Source organism: Oryza glaberrima, chromosome 1, assembly GCF_000147395.1.
Source record: "Oryza glaberrima chromosome 1, OglaRS2, whole genome shotgun sequence".
Classification (NCBI taxonomy): Eukaryota; Viridiplantae; Streptophyta; class Magnoliopsida; order Poales; family Poaceae; genus Oryza; species Oryza glaberrima.
In genome coordinates, this window is record NC_068326.1 from 13,734,278 (window position 1) to 13,740,084 (window position 5,807).

Here is a 5,807-nt window from a genome sequence, read left to right on the forward strand (position 1 = left end):
TGTGTAAATGAAAATGGTTAAAGGATACCATTATATGAAAACTTTTAAGAATTTTTAAGAATACATAGTATGGATTGTAATTTACTCCCTTTGTCAAAAAAACGAATGTAGAACTGGTGTGGCACATTCTAGTATAACAAATCTGAACATATATATGTCTAGATTCGTTTCACTAGGATGTGTCACATCTAATCCTAGGTTAGTTTTTTATGGGACGAAGGGAGTACTTTTTTTTTCTCTAGCACAATTAAAGATAATTGTCCATTACCCGATAGTCTCGTGATATGCTAAGTATGATTACACCGCTGTACTTAGCTATAACTAATAATCTCATGATATGTTGATGCATGACGATACAGACTTCTACTAACACAGGCTGATTAACTATGGTTAGATAGATTCCGCTAAAAGATGATAAAAATAATACCATCATTTTTGCTCAATAATAAAGCATTCGACTCTTTTCTCATTGTGTTATACTGCCTCCGTTTTTTAATAGATGATGCCGTTGACTTTTTCTCACATGTTTGACTATTCGTCATATTCAAAAATTTTATGCGAATGTATAAGATATAAATCACACTTAAAGTACTATGAGTGATAAAACAACTCATAACAAAATTAATTATAATTATGTAAATTTTTTGAATAAGACGAGAGATCAAACATGTGAGAAAAAGTCAACGGCGTCATCTATTAAAAAACAGAGGTAGTATATGATAACTACATTAGTACGTATTTCTGTAATTCTTTCATATTGTATTTTATTTTCTACATATATGTTAATTTGGACTAATATATTTCTCATAATTAAATAGATAATACATCATTTTTCCATATTTCTCCTATAAAATAGAATAGGGCATTTTATAATTTGAAAATTATATTATAAGTGTATGTAATTTAATGTGTAAGATATGGACTTATAGTATAAGATTTAACTTTTTCTAAAAATGAATGCCGCATCATGGTAGATAGGTAGTTAACTGAACAACCATAAAAAATAGAGACAATCCATTGTGTGTCACTGATTTTGTCCCTGCTCTACAATATGTCATTGGGTTTGTCAAGTTCTAATATGGCATCGCATTTTGCTTAACTTCTATAATATACCATCGTCGTCTAGTTAGCCTCCGTTAGCATTATACAATTTTATTATACAGATTATAAAACTTAAAGAGTTTGAGATGGGCAACTTCTCTGCCTAGTTTATAATATGATATTTCGGAATTTTCGGCCAAATTTTGGAAAATTTTGTCCTAGGGATATTTCAATCATTAGGACAAAATTATACAGTACTAACGGAATCTAAATGGACGGCGATGGTATATTATAGAATTTAAGCAAAATACAATGACATGCTGTAGAACTTAACAAACTCAGTGGCATATTATAGAACAAGGACAAAGTCAGCGGCACACAATGGATTCTCTCTAAAAATAATCTAGTTAAATTGTTTCTTTTTTATCCAAAACAAAACATCTTTTACCTAAATACGTTCAGAGAACTTTGAAAGAAGTAAGAAAAAGAGGAGGTTAGTCACTAGCCCAAACACATGAGGGTGGTTGCTCACATCCATGGTATGGTATATACTCACATTAATCGATAATACACTAATATTATTAAAATTGTTCTTTGTAGTGAATGGTGTGAAACTAAAAACTTTAACCTTTTATATTCTTCTGTTGTTCCATCTTCTTCTTTTTTTCTTATTCTTATTTATTTTTGATAATAATATTGCTACAGACAGCACTATTACTTGCACATGAATACTAAGCAGCTAGCTCATGTGTGTATGCTCCGTAATATATATTACCTATGTTTTTACATGAGGAATAATAACTATTATCTTTCTTAATGATATTGTATTTATAAAAGGTATCTGACTAGTTTTTTTTAAGCGAAAGATATTTTTGCTAAATATAATCTAGAATGCTATAAAGGTTAATAATATTAAACGATATAGTCATATAATTTTTTTTTGGATAAACTAGTGATCAACACTTGTTATGAATCCAATGATCATAATGCACTATATATATTGTTCAAGTGAGTTGTGACATTCACTATTTACTAATTACATGCCTATGCATTACAATGAGATCTACATATAAAAATAAGATTTAGTTTATTTCTAGTCTTGTTTTTATGATGTATTGGATTTTTTTTACATTTCTTTAGAAATAATATTGTATAAAAATTAAATAATTTATTGTTTTATAAATGTCACACCCTAAAAATCTTAAATATATAAATTGTTGTTTAATTGGAATTATTAGAATTTGATTTTAAAAGCCTAGAAGAGAAGATCTAATTTTAAATAATAAATTCCAATATAAAAGTGGGCCAAATAAAATTTTATTAAATACTTCTCTTGATTCTATAGTTCCTAGATTTTTCTAGGATTTATTTGAGCCAAGGAAGTATTTTTAATAAATGGAATTGCATTTCATGAATAATTCAAATTGAAAAAGTTTTAAAAATCTCTCTTTTGGCTTTGGGCCGAAAGTCGGCCCAAAACCCTCTCTCTCTCCTCCCCGGCCCAAGTTGGCCCGCAGCCGAGCGCCGCTCATGCGCGCGCGCGCGTCCGCCGCTGACAGGTAGGGGCCACCTGTCGGACCCGACGTCCTCCTCGCGCCCGAACCCTAGCCGAGCCGCGCCGCCGCCGCCCTTCCAATTCGGCCACGCCTTTCCTTCTCCGGTGAAATCAATAGAGGGGAAATGATCGCCTTGATCTCCTCTATCTTTTCTCTTTTGGAATCATCGACTAATTCGCTTTGGAAATCATCGGATTCGAGCTTGAATCGGATTTGTTTCTTTCCTTCCAACCCTAATCTTTCCTTCTCGTCGCCGGCCGCCGTGGGCCTTTGCCGCCGCCCCCTAGCCGCTATAAAAGGACCCCCAAGCCCTCCGCTACCCGCCGCCACCCCCGCCTTCGTCTCCCGCCGCCGGTAGAGCCCTAGCACCGTGCAGCCTAGCGCCGCCGTCGCCGCCGTTCGTTCAGCCGTGCGTCGCCGCCGCTCCGGTCGTCGTTGTCGCTCGGGAAGGCCGCCGTCATGATCGCCAAGCCGTCGCCGACCTCGTCCACCCCTCCATCATCGCCTTAGGTCGCTGGAGCACCGCCGTCGTCGTCAAGCCGAAGGTCGCCGCCGCTTCTTCCTCGCCGCCGTCGCCATCCGTTGATCTTCCGCCGCTGCTTTGGTCACCGGTGAGTTCGTTGTGTTGCCTGCAATGTGTTGGTGCCCTCCGTTCGCGCTGCCGCGTCGTCGTTCGCCGGTGAGCATGCACCGTCGAGCCGTCGTCAGTGATGACGTCACCGCTGATGTCATCGTCGCCGTGTCCCGTGGACCGCCGTGGACTAGATCGATCTTGGCCATCCGTTTTGGATAGATTAATCTCGGCCGTTTGTTTCCGTAGACCGCCGCTGTGCACCCGGTCCACCATGATCCCGAGCCGTTGACGCAATAATCTCTTTTTCCTTTTCAAAAATAATTCATTATTGCGTCATAATTCAATTAAAATCTATACAAATGATTTAATCCAATTAAATCTTTGAAAATTCATAACTAATTCATCTTAGTTCAGATTTAGTTGGTTCAAGTCTCTAAATTTTCTAAAATTGAGACCTACATGTTAAAAATATCCACATGTACTGTTCATGCTTATTTATGTGTTGTTTTGGTGATTTTGTTCTTTTCTCTTTAGATTCCGACGTTCCCGGAGAGTCCGAATTTGCAGGAGAAGACTTTGAAGAGTTCCAAGGCCAGCAAGGCAAGTCACACAGATCCCAAACGACCCTTTGAGCATGTTGATCCCGTTTAAAGCTATTGTTTCTATTCAACTATTGCATTTATTTTTGAATGTCATTGGGTGGAAATAACCTATTGCCTTGTTATAGCCCTTTTGCTATTGATTCCCTATTCTTTGTCACTTGGTTAATAATTTGATTAGCTAGAACATTATATGGTTTTAGCTAAAGTGAATAGGATGCTTAGCCATGCTTAGAGACACTAGCTCACATAAATGGGATAACTTATGATTCACTACTACTTAATGATGGGTTAATGATAGCTCATGATGGTTAATCATGATTGGTTAATTAATCAATTTGCCAACTGAAACTTGATAATGGTGGGTTGTGAGCATATGGTTTTGATGGTTGTGCTCATGACAATTAAGGACCGGTTCACGATTTTCGGTTGTGAAACATTTACCGTACCAACCACAAGCCAGCGTGGGCAACGGCTTTACTTTCTGTATAGTATGATTCATAGTAGAGCACCAGACTGTGAAGTGGTGGAGATAAGCCCACGGGGGTCGCTGGGGAGTCCATGCCTTGTTTAAGGGGGTGATTATGATCCGGGAATGGTGCACTGCTTTGAATTGTATTATATAGAGGGTATTGTCACAATCTCTATTCGGGTACTTGTCAAGTATCGCGACGCATGGTTGACATGATGTTGAGGTTGTGTCTTGTGGGTACAGTGGTACACCTCTAGCCAGAGTTTAAACTATTTGAATAGCCGTACCTGCGGTTATGGGCGGGTCTAACAATGTCTTTCGTGATTAGTCTCACACCTCTCACAATAATTATTGATGCTATAACTGGTAATAATTTGATTAGCTCCTGGTTTGGAATGGTTAATTCCTGGTTTGGAGTTAGAACTGTGCAACCAGGATTGGTTGTTTAGAATGGTTGGGCCTATGCAACACGGGTGTGTTGTATAGTGTTTACTTAATATTGCTTAATTACTTAATTGTTTTACTATTCTCTCAAATGCTTATTAAATGCTATTTATGCAAATGAGACCATATTATGCCATCCTTTGCTATCCCGTGCACTTGCATAATTGTTGTGTGGCTTGCTGAGTATGTCATATACTCACCTTGCAATCATTCATCAGAGGAGGAGTTCTACAGTTATGCTGATGGTGTGGATGATTAGGCGTAGCCCTGGTCAAGCTGCCTGTGGAGAGGAGTCGCCTGTGCTGTTTCTTTTATTTTCCGCTGCTTAGAACTTTATTGATTGAGAGGAACTATCTACCTCTGTAATGACATTTTATTCGCTTATTAATTAGACTAATAATTGTACTCTATTATCAATTTGTTATTGTGTGCCTCGGCTGATTCCTGGACGAGGGTTTACACACATGTAAGCGTTTGGAATTTTGGATAGAAATTCCGGGCGTGACAATAAATAAATTATTTTATCGTACCCCCATCTATAAAATCCTACGTCCGCCACTGCCTAGACCTACAACATTCATTCAGACCAAGTGATTTGATTATCCATGTATTAATCATAAATTTCAAATTAGTGTTTCAGTCTATGGGTGAAAATATATTTGAATTAAGCTGACCATACTCGATTTATTTTAATAGAAACTAATGCATCTAACAATTAATTCGGGATTACCTTGCAGTGAGTAAGCTGAAATTGGGGACGAACTCGGCAATCCCACGAAAACCCTCTGTTTCCTTCTCTCCCCTGTCTTCTTTCCACCTTTTCCTTCTTCTCTCCTCTTCCTCCCTTCCTGCGCGTCGCACAGCAGCTGCAAGGGCGGTGCGGAGCGGTGGGGTTATTGGTTAGTATAAAAAAGGTTAATGCAAACAGAAAAATGTGTGTATAGAGAGGGATGAGGGCGGTGGGGTTATTGGTTAGTATAAAAAAGGTTGATGCAAACAGAAAAATGTGTGTATAGAGAGGGATGAGGGGTGCTCACCGGCGGAGGGAGGCAGCAAGATGGCAGCGGGATGGAGATGGTTCTAGGCGGAGGGCGGAGGTAGCAGGACGGCAGCGGGATGGA